Genomic DNA, 16446 nt, shown 5'->3' with positions numbered 1-16446 from the left:
CACATTCTGTGTGTGCAAGTTTTTGGGTGGACATATGCTTTCATTTCTCTTGGATGCATACCTAGGAGTGGAAATTTTGGGACTTATTCAAGTCTATGTTTAACTTTCTGAGGAACTGCTAGACTGTCTTCCAAAGTGACTGCACCCTACTACACTCCCACCAACGGTGTATGAGGGTTCCTAGTTCTCCACATCCTTGCCAACACTTGTGATTGTCCTTTTTATTTTAGCCATCCCATTGTGGTTTTGATTTGCATTTCCCTAGTGACTAGTGATTTTGACCATCTTTTCGTGTGCTTATTGGCTATTTGTACATGTTTCTTGGGGAAATATCTATTCAGATCTTTTGCTCACTTTTAATTGAGTTATTTGACTTTTTATTATTGAGTTGTAAAATTCTTTATATATCCTAGAGACATATATTTATCATATATATGATTTGCAAATATTTTACCCTATCCCATCATTTGTCTTTTTGTTTTCTCAATGATATCCTTTGAAGCACAAAAAGATTTTTAAATTTTTGTGAAGTGTAATTTATCTACTTTTTCATTGTCACATGTGCTTTTGGTGTCCTATCTAAGAAACCATTGCCTAATCCAAGGTCATGAAGATTTATTCCTATGTTTTCTTCCATCTTATGGTTTTAGCTCTTGCATGTAATTCTATGATCCATTTTGAGTTCATTTTTGTATATCATGTGAGGTAAGGATCCAACCTCATACTTTTACGTGTGTATACTCAGTTGTCTCAGTACCATTTGTTGAAGAGACAGGTTTTCCCCATTGTCTTGGTGCTCTTGTAGAAAACCCATTGATCATAAATGTGAAGGTGCGTATCCGGACTCTCAATTCTATTCCATTGATCCATGTATCTATTCCTATGCCAGTTTGACCCCGTCTTGATTATAGTTGCTTTGTAGTAAGTTTTGAAATTAGGAAATGTCATTCCTCCAACTTTGTTCTTTTTAAAGATTGTTTTGGCTATTCTGGGTCTCTTGCAATTCCATATGAATTTTTAAATCTGCTGGTCAATTTCTGCAAAGAAGCCACCTGGAATTTTGATAAGGATTGATTGCATTGAATTTCTAGATCAATTTGGGGTATATTACTATCATAATATTAAGTGTTTGCAATGTCTTTCATTTATTTAGGTCTTCTTTTTGATTCCTTTCAACAATATTGTTTTCAGTGTACAAGTCTTGCACTTCTTTTGTTAAATTTATTCCTAAGTATTCTATTCATTTTGATGCTATTGTAAATGGAAGTTCATTTCCAGATTGTTCATTGATAGTGTGTAGGAATACAATTGATTTTTCTGTATTGATCTTGTTTTCTGCTACTTTGCTGAACTTGTGTATTAGTTTTAATATTTTTTTTGTATGTTCCTTAGGTTTTTCTATATGCAAGATTATGTCACATGAGAATAGAGAGTTTTACTTCTTTTTCTCCAGTGTGGATGCCTCATTTCTTTTCCTTTCCTGGTGAGAACCTCCATTACGGTGCTGAACAGAAGTAGCAACAATAGACATCCTTCTCTTGTTACTAATATTACGAGGAAAACTTTCAGTGTTTCATTATTAAGGATGATATTAGTTGTGGGCTTCTACTTTTTTTTTGAGATGAGCTGTCTCTCTCTGCTTCTTCATAATTTCAGTCCATTTTTTCATGCCACGGGACCACCTCAGCCCTCAATCCTCCTGGCCTTTCAATTGAAGGGTCCAGCATCCTCTGACTAATTCGCTGTTTCTCTCCAGTTCCAGAAAGAGAGAACCTTGTTGACTCGGCCCACCCTAGGGGTTGGTTCCGTCTTCGGTCTGCTGTGGTCCAGTCAGTTGTGGGTAGGATGCAGGGCGGGGCATGCACACACATGTGCCTGCTGAAGCCCACATCTAGAATGACCACCTCATCCTGGTTTGCCTGAAACTTTTCTGGTTTTAGCACTGTAGGTCTCACAGACCCCAAACCCTCACAGTCCCGGGCAAACCCAAATGGCTGCTGACCGAATGCCTCCTCCTCAGCGACACCTGTGTGTTTGTAGAGCTGAGTGGGTCATTTGTAAGAGGGGCATTGGGGCACATCCAGCACAACGCTTTGACTCTCAGAGTAAATCAGATTGGTAATTGCATTCAAGACTGCAGTTCCAAAAGCATGATCCATGCTTGCTGGGCACTGTGTGCCCAGCGCCATGATGTAAGACAGCTGTTAGGCATGGACCTTGGGAATACACAACAGTGAACACCAAAAGAAAGGCTGTGTACAAAAGATCTAAACCCAGTGGCTGGAATCTGGTGGCCCACAGGACAAGCTCAGTTGTCAGCAAGGTGGGGTCATAGGATTTGTGTTTGAATGCTTCTCAGGGTGTCCCGGCTCCACCTCTTTATCTTCCACGTGCCCTCTCCACACAAGATCCGGGAAGGTACCTCGAGTTTGTAATCCCTGACCTAGAGAGTATTGTGAGTACCACTGCTTCTTCTGGTGGTGAGAGAAAGAAAGGTTAAGTTCAGGAGTTGAGAAATATTGCCAGCTGCAAAATGATCACTGGTGCATTGGAAAAATTGGGTATAACTGAAGTGCGTAACATGAGTGATTAGTTAATAACACTTATTGAACATCACTGGTACTTAAAACAAGGGGGAATTCCTAGGAAAGGTTAGAACTGGCATGGAGGAAACCATTAGAAAATTTACAAATCTGTGAAGATTTGTGTGTCCCCAGAAGCAAACCCCAGGATAGGATGTGAGTGGAACCGTTCAACGGGAGGTGATCCCAGGCCCCCTGTAGGGAGTCGGAACCTGACCAGGGAAGAAAGCCAGTAACAGGTACGCCAGCCTGCTGCCCCTGGGAAGTCTGGGAGAGAGTAGACGGAGGCTTGGAGCTCTCCTTCGGAGGAGGGAGTGCAGGGTGGGTATTTCTTCACCAACCCCTGTCAGCCATGGGGTGAGAGCTGCTCCCTGGGGACATAAAATCCCTGACACCTCCAGCCTACCCCAAAGGAAGCCCTGAAGTAAATAACGCAGCTGCTGGCAGTTGACATTCAGGCTGAGTTCTCTGGCCTGGTGCCTGCTGAGGGTGTGGGTCCAGCATGTTCTCGCACACACACATGCTCTGTGTCACTGCACTACTCAGATCTTACAGAGACATCAAATGTCTGTCCCAAAAGGCAGGCAGTTTGGGATATTAGACTTTGTCAGTCAGAGTTCCTGGTTGTGGAGCACCAGAGTTGCCTCCAGCTGAGGGAAGCAGAAAAGGAATTTATTACTGAGTATTAGGTGGCTCACAGACTGGGAGAGTTAGGGGTCGGCCCCACCACAGGATGCTCCAATGAAGATGCCACTGTCCCTCTGCCGGGCCAGACTCCGCATCTCACAGAGCCATCACTGGGCACTATCCCAGCAGTCTCCCGGGTGGAAATGTATGAAGACCACGCAAAGGAGAACAAGCAGGGGCTATCTATTCAAAGCGCTGCAGCAAGGGCGTCAGCCACCATCACTCGCATTTGGCAGTCAGGGGAATGGGGAGGCTGTAAGGTGATGAACAGGGAAGCTGCAGGTGTTCCCGCTGGAGCTGCGGGGCATCCCATGTGACTGGTTAGAGGAGCATGTGTGGCTTTCTCAGGTTGGTCCTGAGTTGGAAGCAGAGGCAGAAATTGGGGAAGCTGGTACTTATTGACCAAGTCCTGACCATTTGGGGCCGAGTTGCTGCAGTTTGTGGTTTGGCTTCCTGGGGGCTGGTGGTGCAGAGGTTGTGGGTCAGAGTTCTATGTCCATTTGTATCTTGAGTCTCGCACGCCGAAAGCTAACGCCTCTGCTGTCGCCCCCTCCAGTCGGAGTCCAGCGGCGCCTGCTTCCTGGCATTGCTGTCTTCTGAAGGGACTCCTGCTCCTGCTGGAGAGACCAGATCAAAGGCCTGGCCTCAGCGGGGTGCTTGGCTCTTCCCTGGGGTGGGTCCTCCAAGAGAATGAGGGGTTGAGAGATGCTGGGCAGCCACACAACATGACCAGCGTTCACCGCGTAAGCACAGCCAGTGAGCAGAGAGGCTCACGACATCGGAGAGTAGACCAGGAGGGTTTCCTGAATCAATGGATAAAAAGAGAAATGATTCCAGGGTACATTTTCCTGCAGGGGGTGGAACTTACGCCTATTCTTGCAGAGAAAGTACAGAAAGTTTAAAGAAGAGCTGGAAAACCCTCTTCATCTCTCCACCAAACACAGCCCTTGTTACCATTTCAACACAGTGGGCTTCTTTGGTCTTTTTCACGTTGTTGAAATAACGCCGTACACACAACTTCATATTCTGCTTTGTGGTTTAACTCTGCGTCATAAGCATTTCACCACTTTTCTAAAACTCTTTGTAAACAGCATTTTATGACGTCATGCTACTCCATTGTGTGGCTGTGTAGACGTAATTTAGGCAGCTGTTCCCAGAATGTCAGCTATTCAGATTGTCTCTCATTTTGTTGCTATTATGAGTATAAATCCCATCTTCATTTCTAAGTGGGAGAGAGATTCAGGAGGGAATTACTAAGCAGTGGGCATGAATGTTTTGCTTTTCTTGACCCGTGGTGCACAGGACTATGTGAACAGACAGGGGGTGAAGCCCCTGTGGTCGTCTTTCCCCCACCCGTCTCTCTTTCTGTAGGCACGGCTTTCACCAGGAGAGCGGGACAGGGGCACAGAGGACAAGCTGAAGAAATACACACTCAGGACGGAGAGGCTTTCTGAAGAGCTGTCCTAGATGCCTCCTGGCTTGGATTATACTATGAAACGGTTTATTGTCTGCTGAGGCGCCCTGCAAGTGTACAGGAGAGACTTTTTGCTAGCTGTGGTTTGGAAAGAGAGCAGAGCAACTCATCCTGATTCTGAATAAAGGATGGTAACATTTTATGGTAAATATAATGGCAGGCAACCATGATGCTCTGTTTTTTAATTGCAGTGAAAAATCGATGGGCTAGTCTCTTTTACAAATGCATATCCCAGTATCGACATGGAGGCGGGGCTTCAGAAACGTCAGTGGCCCATCAGAGTCACCCAAAGGGCTCGTGAAAACAGATTCCTGGGCCCCACCCCAAGGATTCGGATTTGCATTTCTAGTGAGTTGCTGGTGCAGTTGGTCCTGGGGACCACACTTTGGGGCTTTGTTAAATGTGATATAAAGAACTATAAAGAGAGGAATCTTAGGTGCCTTCAAACAATGTAACTTGAGAAAAGGGGCTCTTGAGGCTCACTACCCGCTCGACCCTGAGCGACGGTTATTGTGCGTCGTTGGACTCAGTGTTTGTCTTCTTGTGGCTTTTTTCACTTAGCATAATGTCCTCAAGATTCACCCATGCTGCAGCATGTCTCAGGATTTCTTTCCTTTTCAAGGCTGAATAATATTCCACATGCCACATTTTGTTTATCTGTGCATCCGTCAATGGACACGTGGGTTGCTTCTACCTCTTGGCTGTTGTGGATAGTGTTGCTATGAACATGGGTGTGCACACAGAGAGAGCTCTTTCTAAGGGTCTACAAGGAGAGCCTGCAGCACCTGCCTGGCCATTGTGCACACCCGTGCCTGCAGCCAGGTGGCAGATACCTCTGACATCTGCTTTGCGCTCCATGGGTCCCCTTCTGCCTTCCTGTGGCTCTGCTGGACAGTCCCAAGGGAGCTCAGCCTCACCAACATCACCACCCAGTCACCCACCTTCTGCCCCAGGCCCTTCTCATAGGCCACAGGGGCTGGCTTGGCTTGGAAGTGCAGGACAGTTAACACCCAAAACAACTCTCAGCCAATGGGCTCTAGTTGGTGGACAATGCCAGGTCTTGCATCCTTCCAGTGGGCAAATCTGGAAGGCATTCAGCTTCCCAGAGATACCAGGAGAGCTGAGGGATCTGGATAACGCGCCCTTAGATTTGTGGGTCGTCCTACCCTGTCTCACTCTCCCTGCCCCTTCTCACCTGCTTCCTGGGATGGCCTCCAGGTAAACACCTGCTCCCAAGTCCTTGCCTCTGGGTGATCCTGATACCTCTGAAGTCTCAGAATGTCTGCTTTATACTGATGACTGGTTTGAATAAAAATGGCTTTCCCTTACCTTGACCTCAGCTTCTGCATGGGGGGAGGCGGAGGTCCCCCGCCCTCTGTCCCTGATGCTTGCTCTCTACCCCTCCTCACTGGTCGCCCCTGGGAAAGAAAAGACCATAAGCCCCTATTTCATATGGACGATCCCCACAAATGTGAGCTTCTTCTTCAAGAATGGGAGACAGCCTCTAAACAGTACAGCACTTGCTACCTAGACATAAGACTGACAACAAAGCCTCAATGAACTTATGTTTTTCCTTCCAGTCATTATTCAGTAAGGATTTGCCTGCCGCTGGTGAGCTTGTAAGCCAGGCCTGGCGGTCTAGCGGTCAAAATTCAGCTCTCTCACCGCCGCGGACCGGTTCATTTCTCTGTCAAGGAACCACACCAGTCGTCTGTCGGTTGTCATCCTGTGGCAGCTGCCTGTTGCTGTGATGCTGAAAGCTCTCCCACAGGTATTTCAGATACCAGCAGGGTCACCCATGGTGGACAGGTTTCAGTGGAGCTTCCAGACTAGACAGACTAGGAAAAGGAGCTGGCCACCCACTTCTGAAACACTTGGCCGTGAAAACCCTATGAATAGCACAGGGCATCATGTGATATAGCCCTGGAAGGGGAAAGGATGGTGCAAAAAGACCAGGCAGAGTTCCGCTCTGCTGGACACAGGGTCGCTAGGAGTTGCAATCGACTTGATGGTACTAACAACAAACTAACTTGTAAGTTTTACTTTTTTTCACACATTTTATGATCTCTTATATGATTTAGTTGTTTTAAGTGCTTGTGAATTATTGTTTAGAAAATTACAAAACAACAGTGTGAAAATTAATGACAGTTACCAAATTGTATCAGTTGTAGTTGTCGACGAAAATAATCCATAACCAATCTATAAATGAAAATTTGGGTGAGTTTATTCTGAGCTTAAATTTTAGGATTATAACCTGGGAGAATCTTTCCACAAAGGAACAGAGCACTCCAAAGAAGTGGGGGTATAAGGGTGGTTATATACCCTCAAACAGGGTGTTTCACATATGATTGAAATGTCCCTCCCACAATAGTCACACGATTGCCCTGTCTGCACAGCACTTGATGGACACAGCAGGTAGTGGGTCTGCTATCTTGGTGGGCGTAGCAGGAGGCAAGTCTATTGTTTCAAGCTGGGAGGTCACAGGTGAGCCCAGCAATCAGTTTCTAGCCTAAGGAAAGATGCTTAATCCTTAAGGAGATGCCAACGTTAGGAGGGGGAGGGAAGTTGCACCTTTATCTCAAGGGCCTTTTGCTCTTGCCATAGGGAATCTCTAAAGCAGATATACAATGCATGCTCAACGGCCTCGGTCAGGCCCTTTTGGAAAGACAAGGTCAGGCCGAATTAGGTTTACACCAAATGGCTTCCTCATATATTCCAATATATCCTATTACTTGCCATTTTTATTTATCATAGTAATTGATTCAGTAGCAAGATTTGAAAGATTTTCCTTAAAGGTGCATTGGATTCTGTAGGGGAGGAAAAAATCTTTTCCTCTCCCCTCGTAGGTTTTGTGATTGGGGGCCGCAAATTAAACTGACAAAAGATAGGTTAACAGGAGGAAAGATTTACTTTGTATACACATGGGGACTGTCACAGAAAATAAGTGAAAACCCCTAAAAGTGGTTAATCCTGGGAGCTTTTATATCATTTTAACAAAGGGCAATAAATTGTGGAGAAGTGACGAGACAAAGGAAAGGGAGTTTTGGCTTCTAGTGATGCAGGGTCGGTGAGCCGAGGAGTCGAAAGAAAGATTTCTTGGACTCTCAAGATCTGGCAGTAGTGCTGATGCGGGATCGGTGAGCCGAGGAGTCGAAAGAAAGATTTCTTAGACTCTCAAGATCTGGCAGTAGTGCTCTTTTATTTAGAAAATAGTGTGGAATAGCATGGGGACAGGACCCATGGGCAGTCAGAGCTTCTGCTGCCGCCGCTTCTGCTGCCCCTGCTGGCATGGGGACAGGACCCATGGGCAGGCAGAGCTGGTGCGTGGGGACAGGACCCACGGGCAGTCAGAGCTCCTGCTGCTGCCCCGAGTTGAGGGTTAGGGCTAAATTTAAGGCATGGGTATGTGAGTCATCTCTTTACAAGACAAAGAATATGTAAAAAGCTAAAATGGTAGATAAGAATCAAACCGGATTGAGTAAATGGCAGAAGTCACCGCTTGAATTTTATCCTCGGCTAAAGACAAAGGAGGATTTGTCGGGGGGGAGGGTCAGTTACATGAGGTTGCCAGACAGTAAACAACTTAAGTTCTTGCCTTCCCCATTAAGAGTTTCCAGAGATAAGGCCATCCCCCCTTCCTCCTGGCTCAGAGAGGGAGGCATCTTCACAGATAGAGGTTTCCCTTAGAAATGTAAATGTTTCCCAACAAAGGAGCAAACAAATTCCAGAGAGGGAGGCATGGAGATTTCCTTCACAAATGCAATTGTCTCTGATCAAAGGGCAAACAAATTCCACTCCTTGGAGCCTGCTTCTTATCTGTAGTTTTAAAAGTAACCAGCCTAAAAATCCTCATCATAAACTGTTTTAAAATTAAGCAGCCTAAAAATCCTCATCAGTGCTCTTTTATTTAGAGAATAGTATAGAATAGCATGGGGACAGGACCCATGGGCAGTCAGAGCTTCTGCTGCCGCTTCTGCTGCGCCCGCTGGCATGGGGACAGGACCCACGGGCAGTGAGAGCTCCTGCTGCTGCCCCTGCTGCCCACACTGGCATGGGGACAGGACCCATGGGCAGGCAGAGCTGGTGCGTGGGGACAGGACCCACGGGCAGTCAGAGCTCCTGCTGCTGCCCCTGCTGCCCACACTGGCATGGGGACAGGACCCATGGGCAGGCAGAGCTGGTGCGTGGGGACAGGACCCACGGGCAGTCAGAGCTCCTGCTGCTGCCCCGAGTTGAGGGTTAGGGCTAAATTTAAGGCATAGGTATGTGAGCCATCTCTTTACGAAGACAAAGGAAAGAACATGAAAAAAGTTAAAATGGTATCAGTGCAGGTGGGGTCTGGTCGTTGGGTGATCCCATGACTTTTAGACAAGAATCAAATCGGATTAAGTAAAGGTTAGAAAGGTTAGAAGCCACCACCCTAAATCAGTTACATGAGGTTGCCAGACAGCAACCAACTTAAGTTCTTGCCTCTGGCATTAAGAGTTTCTAGAGATAAGGCCATCCCCCTTCTTCCTGGCACAGAGAGGGAGGCATCTTTACAGACAGAGGTTTCCCTTAGAAATGTAAATCTTTCCCAACAAAGGGACAAGGAAGCAAATTCCACTCCTTGGAGCCTGCTTCTCATCTGTAGTTTTAAAAGTAACCAGCCTAAAAGTCCTCATCCTAAACCGTTTTAAAATTAAGCAGCCTAAAAATCCTCATCACTAGGAGCGGTAAATTCTGGGAGGTAAGTATATGGGGAAGACTGATGGAAGATAGGAGGTAAGGTTTCTCATGCAGACTCAAGTCGGTGCTTTCTCCAGTGATGAGTCGTCATGTCCTCTTCCTAGTACAAAAAGGAGAGGAAGGACACTGTCACAAAGGGAAACTTTATGCCCTACTTTTAGGCAGAAGGGAGTTTTCCTGCATTTGCTGTTTCTCAGTTCCCTTCAGCTTAAAATAGTCTTTATGCCAAAGTGGAATAAAAAATTGGGGGATGTCATTTTCTGATCCCTTTTAATTCAAAGGCCATAAAGACATCCATTTGTTACTATGGTGTTAGAACTTTTCACCATTCTCTTATTACTGAAGAATAATGTGTTTAAAACCTGATTTCTTTCTGAAAACCCATAACATCAACCCAATAAAGAGAAAACATCAGACAAACCCAGATTGGGGAACATTTTACAGAGTATCTCACAGTACTCCTCAAGATGGGCAAAGTCACGAAAAACAAGGAAGGACTGAGAACCTGTCACAGCCCGCAGGAGACTGAGACACGATGGATGACGAGATGCACCATGGTGCCCTGGCTGAGGTGGTGGAACACCAATGGGAACACCGGGGAAATGTGAAGCAAGGGCAGTGGGTATTCAGTAGTCACCTACCAGCTTAGTTGCTTAGTTTTGACAAATGTACCAGCGTAATGTAAGACGGTGTTAGGGGAAATGAAACTGGATGGGGTGTATACAAGAACCCTCTGCACTGTCTTTGCAATTCTCCTATAAATCTAAAATTATTCCAAGATAAAAGTTTATTTTAAAAACGCTATGGTAAATTATATCTAATGATCAGAGTAGAATTACATTTCCTGAACTTCGGTGATTTGTGTACAGTCACGAGCCTGCTTTCTACTGTGTATTCACACCATCTGTGACACAGTAAGAGATACATACATGATCTCCGCCCCAGGTGCCTGACAGAGCTCCTAAAACCCTTTCCATTGCCTGAGTTACAGGGATGATAGGAGCACCTTTGGTTATAATATTCGGTCTTAGTCCCTGGTTCCGGACACTAGGAATCTCGGAAATGATGAGTGTCTTTCTGCTAATGAAGTGACTGTTGGTTGGGGACGGGCCACCTAGAGAGCTTTGGGTTGGGGCTGGTTGCCAGATCCAACCATGTGATTGAAAGATTGGACCTTCCAGTCTCATCCCCCCACCTCTGGGGAGGGGAGGGGTGGAGATTGAGCTAATCGCCAATGGCCGATGATTTAATCAGTCAGGTGCACCTATTGGAACCTCCCTATAACACCCTGAACAGCAGGGTCTGGGGAGTCCACTGACGCGCTGGGAGGGCGGCACCTGCAGAGCGCGGGAGCTCCCTCCCCTTTCCCGGACCTCGCCCTCTGCATCTCTTCCATTTGGCTCTTCCTAAGTTGTATCCTTTCTAATAAACCAATGATAATAAGTAAAGTGTTTCCCTGAGGTCTGTGAGCCATTTTAGCAAATTATCAAACCCAGGGAGGGGGTCACGGGAACCCTCAATTTATAGTTGGTCACAGGTGTGGGCGGCTGGATATGCGATTGTCCATGAAGTGGGGGCCGTTTTGAGGGGTGGAGCCTTCATCTGTGGGGTCCGCACTAACGGGTAGTTAGTGTCAGAACTGAAGTAAATGATAAGACCCCCAGCTGGTGTCTGCAGAGAACTGGAGAATTACTTGGTGTGAAAATCCCACACATTTTGGGTCAGAAGTGTGAGTAGGGAAACAAATGTTTTCTTTAACCATCCGCACTAATTGCACAGGGTTCCTGAACCCGATTCCACCGTGTCTATAGAGGCTTCCCCCCACCAGCCAGCAGGGGGTCCGAGAATTCAACCCGAGTCTGACGCTGCCCACCCCGGGGCGTCGGATTCGGCAGGTGAGGGCTCAGGCCCGGAGACTGCCCTTCACTTCCGAGGCCCGGCCCGAGAGACCTCAGGTTGTTGCCTGCGCTTCCGCAACCGGGTGCGGACGGGAGGCTCCCACGCCCCCTCGGGTTGGATAATTTGCTAGGATGGCTCACAGACCTCAAAAACCCGTTTATTCGCTAGATTACTGATTATTACAAAGGATATGGATCAAGAGCCAGATGAAACGATACTAGGGCGAGATCCCCTCAAAGGAGCCCCCGTCCTCGGGAGCTGGGGCCCAGCACGGTGGCACGTGGAGTTGTTCAGGGGCCCCAGCATGGAAGCTCTCTGAGAAGGAGCTGCGAGCTGTCCTTTTGGGTTTTATGGAGGCTTCATTATGTGGTCAAGATTGACTAAGTCATTAGCCGATGGCAGTTGATTCAGCCTCCAGCCCTGCTCCCTCCCCAGGAATCAGGGTGGGACTGACTGGAAAGTTCCAGTCCTCGGATTACTTGGCTGGTTCTCCTGGCAACCAGCCCCACCCTTGGTTGGGTCCAAAAGTCACCTTCATTAATGGAAACAAGACTCCCATTTCACCTTTATGGCCCTGAAGAGCTTGTGGGAACTGAAGACGAGACCAAATAGTATAACAAAAGATGCTCCCATTGCTCTTATCACTCAGGAAATTCCAAGGGCTTTGAGAGCTGTGACCCAGGAACTGTGGATGAAGACCAAATATATCTGAGAAATATATTTCAGCCATCTGAGTGACCAAATTTATATATTTCTTATAAATCACATTGCACTATTTTCTCTAAATTGAATACTTCTAAATATTGTAAGTATATACATTTGCATTGAGGTTATTTCCTATAACCTCAATATAATGGTATAAGTTTAATGTTATTTAAATATTTTTCTAATACACATTTTTTAAAATGTGAATTTTAACCTTTTTCCCCTGGAATCCAGCCGTGATGTCACGTCTCTGTTCGGTTTTGCTGGTGCGTGCCTGCAGGACCTTGGCAAGAGCTGCTCCTGCTGGGTGGGATGCTGTGCCCATCTTCCTCCGCCTGGGAAACTGCTACTTATCCTTCATCTCTCGGCTTAAACATGGCTTGCTCAGGGCAGAGCCACCCCATCTTCCTGGCTGGCTCTCATAGTGCTGTATCGCTCTCCTTTTTGACATTTTCCACAGTTGTATATTGCCTTTCACAGGCTCTCTCTCCTTTTTCACATCTCCTCCTCTGCCCCAAATAATCAGCCTTCAGAAGCAGCAGCAGCCCCAGGGTTGGCCTTTCCTGGAGTCACCAGGAAGCCTGGGGTCCACTGGCAGAGGCCACTGCAGGAGGTGTGGGTGGGGCGAGAGACAAGAAAGGGCAGTGATCCTAAGGGAAAGGATGCAGGTTGAGGGCATGGGAACTGAGGCCAGAAAAGGACTTGATTTTCTGCTTCTAGGAGAAGGGAAGGGAGAAAGACGGAGGTGATGGGGTCCAGAATATGCCACTCTGGCATAGGGATTACTTTGTCCTGAAAGCCATGGAGAAAAAGCATACACAAGAAAACCTCTGCTCTCCCCTCTCTACCAGGAAGGGCAGGATGATTCTTAATAATCAGCAGAGATAACTCTAGACACTTATCAGCTCAGAGACAGCACCAAAAGAACCCACATAATAAACCTTACTGACTAGCCCTTATCTCCCACAATTTTCCTCACACATTTGCCTTCCCATGGTTTGCCGCCCCTACAAGCTCAAAGTCCCTTCCCTGGGTCTTGTTACTTCTCTACAAATTTATCGTTCTTTTGTTAAGATGCGGTATGCTACCCTAAGTTCTAACCAGCCCTTTGAGCTACTCATCACTGAGCTCCCACGTATATGTGTGCCATATGTGTTAATAAACTTCTGTTTGGTTTTCTCTTGTTTATCTTTTGTCAGTCTAATTTACAGGGCCCCAGCCAACGAACCTAAGAAGGGTAGAGGAAAAAGATTTGTTCCCTCCTCTAGAGGATAGAAGAGAAGAGAATGAGAATGTCTTAGGTCTGGGATGTTGGAAGGATCGTAATTTGGAAAAGGAGAAAGGATTAATGGTACTGAGCCGGATATTTAGAATTGAAAAGCCTGGTAAAGAACAGATTGTATTTGACAAAGGGCAAGCCATGTTCTCAACAAACGCACAATATAGGCAGTCCAAATCCAGCTTTCTTGTATGAAAAATAGTTCCACGATGTGTGGGTTGTGAAGAAAGTGGAATTATGGAGTAAATTGAAATATTCTGATATTTAATGCTAATTAGGAATGATGCCAGTTCAAGCTCGATTGGGATGTGCTCCTAATAAAGGCCAAAACACCTAGAAATGAAAGGCGGGCCCCTTTGCAGTAAGACAGCCAACTCATAAAGGGCTGGTATATTTATTAGGAATCAGAAACATATGACATGGAACAAACGAATGATGCAATGTGATGCAAAATTCAAGGAGGTTTTTTGGATTCATTTTAGTTTAATAAAATTTTATTAAGAAGCATTGTGCTCCCGCTGAGAATTGAAGTGCTTGGTTGGTAGAGCAAACGAATTTGCATACAACTGCCACACACAGTGGATAAGTGTGTGCACTCGTACATGTGTGGGAGGTCAGAAAGTGGTTCAGAAGAGGGAGTAATCATGCGTGTGGCCAGGTGTGAGGGCTAGAAGAGTTCAAAGAAGCAATAATGTTGCATAACAAACCATCCCAAACTTGGTGGCTTGCACTAACAAATATTTGTTTTTTCCACTCAGGGTGTGCAAGTCGGCAGGAGGGAGGGGTTCAGGTCTGCCCCATGGGTTTCTCATCCACGTTGGATCAGTGGCTACCCCAGGACATGTTCTCATGGCAGATGGCGAAGTCCAAGAGGACAAGTGGAAGCGTGCAATGCCTCTAGGGCCTTGGCTTGGCACTGTCACTGTACCACCTCTGCCGACACATCATTGGCCAGAACAAGTCAACACGGCCAAGCCCCACATCCCTGGAGTGGAGAAGTGTCCTCTGCCCAGTGTAGTGGGAGGTAGTGCAAAGTAACGCGGCAAAGGGGGTGGGTGCATAGCTTTAGCCTGGGGAGGGATGGAGAATGGGAGCGATAACACACACCTTCTAAGGAGGTGATGCCTGAGCCGGGTTTGGAAGGACAAATGCGAGTTAGCTGTGCAGTGAGATAGGAAAACTCCATTTTATAATAGGCCTGGCTCAGGCTGGAGCCAGTTACTGAATTTCTGGGAGCCAGGTGTGACCAGGACCCCCTGCTCCTCTAGTTGAGACCTTATTTCTTAATCCTCCTCCACACAGTCCTCAAGGGGGTTGCTTGTATGGCTTTTTGTTCCACCTGAACTTTGCAAAAGTGAACGGAGGAGAAAGGCCCTGTGAACCGTGACCCTTGGGGGGAGGTGATTTGTGCTGTTGTGAAGCATCTGCGTATTCACAGGGCAGCTTGGGGGCCTTCCCGGTGAGTTAGACGTAAAGGGCCCTATTTGCTAGAATCTCTGGCCCTGCTGAAGAATCTCAGTGTCTGCAGACGCTTCTTTCTTTTTTCCAGTTTTATTGAGAGATAATTGACATGTAACACTGTATAAGTTTAAGGTGTACAACATAATGATTTGATATATAGATGCTGCGAAATGATCCCCACAATAAGTTTAGTTAACATCCATCACCTCACAGAATTTTTTTTCTCGTGATAAGGACTTTTAAGGTACATTCAAATATACATTTCAGTATTGTTAACTATCATCACCATGCTGTACGTGACATCCCCAGGACTTAGTTACTTTATAACTGGAAGTGTGTACCTTTCGAACACCTTCACCCATTTCACTCACCCCCACCCCCGCCTCTGGCAACCTCCAACCAGTTCTCTGCCTTGTCGACCTTAACAATAAAACAGCCAGTTATTTTACCAGCAAAACGAGTTTATTCAAGAATAGCTGAAGAATTGCAGTTTGGGATGTGCGTGCTGTGGCGGACTGTAGGCAAATCCAAGAAATAAGGCAGAGGAATGTTATTTTATAGAGAAAAAGGAGGAAATTCGGAGGGGTTGTTTTGAATGAAAGTCCATTGGAGAAAAGCAAGAGTTTATGGTGGTGCTGGATTCTCATAGACTGAGTTCCGAGGTAGTGATTTCTGTTTGGGATGCAATGTGTATTCTTTCTGCAATTGACGATTCTTTCCTGTTGAGACTTCTGTTTGGTCTGTAATTGACTATCTTTCCTGTAATTGGCCTGAGTGGCACTACCCAGGACCTCTTCCTTCTGGCCTCCTGACTCCATTTTTAAATGAGGTTTCCCTTATTAATTTTCACAGTATCTATGAGCTTCATTTTTGGTTTGTTTGTTTTAGAGTCCACATGTAAGTAAGATCATCCTGTGTCTGTCTGTCTGACTTACTTCACTTAGCCTGGCTCTCTCTCTTTGCGGCCACGCTTCCCCTTAGCAACCGCACGCGTCTCCTGGTCCTCAGCATGCCGATCTGGTGCCTACCCTGTAGTTTTTGCACCAACTGTTCCCTCTGCCTGGAGTGTTCTCCCTTGTGTTGGCAGAACTGGATTCTTCCTGTTATTCAGAGCTCACTTTAAATGTTTCTTCCTAGAATGATTTTCCTGATCACCCAAGCAGAAGCAGTGCCCAGTTCCCATCTCCCCTGGCTGTTTCTTTCTTTACCCAGCACTCTCACCATCTCGTCTCTTTGCGTACATGTGTGCTGCATGGTTATACGTTTGTTGCTGTGTCCACACACTGGAATGCAGACACATCATCCGTATCCCAGCATGTGGTACGGTGCCCATCACATAAGGGCCGCTCAGTAGACATCTTTCTAATAACCAAATAATCTAATGGGCTCCCAATTCAATAGCACTATATTTCTTTTTTGGCTTCTGGTACAAAATCATTACTCACATAGAATCACTTGTGCCAGGCTGTGGAGAATCATATTCCATATTTTCATTGTTCTTTCTTTACATATAACCTATACATTTATTGCAATTCTGAGCAAAATTCCAATAGAACTTGTCAGAGAGTTTCAAAAGCTGATTCAAAAGTTCATATGGAGGACGTAGGAATAGAAGAATGCTGTAGAACGAG

At 46.2% G+C, this 16446-nt stretch overlaps 1 long non-coding RNA gene across 1 annotated transcript in view; it reads left to right on the top strand.

The window, feature by feature from the left end:
* LOC139078593 (uncharacterized) overlaps nt 1–13261 on the top strand; it is a 37543-nt gene extending 24282 nt beyond the window's left edge. Inside the window, exons 4-5 of the long non-coding RNA XR_011531610.1 lie at nt 6324–6514; nt 12310–13261. This is a non-coding gene — a long non-coding RNA (uncharacterized lncRNA). The remainder of the gene's footprint in view (nt 1–6323; nt 6515–12309) is intronic.
* The last annotated feature ends 3185 nt before the right edge of the window (nt 13262–16446 follow it).

Source organism: Equus przewalskii, chromosome 22 (genome assembly GCF_037783145.1).
Source record: "Equus przewalskii isolate Varuska chromosome 22, EquPr2, whole genome shotgun sequence".
NCBI classification, from domain to species: Eukaryota; Metazoa; Chordata; class Mammalia; order Perissodactyla; family Equidae; genus Equus; species Equus przewalskii.
This window is presented reverse-complemented; position numbering and strand designations above follow the sequence as displayed.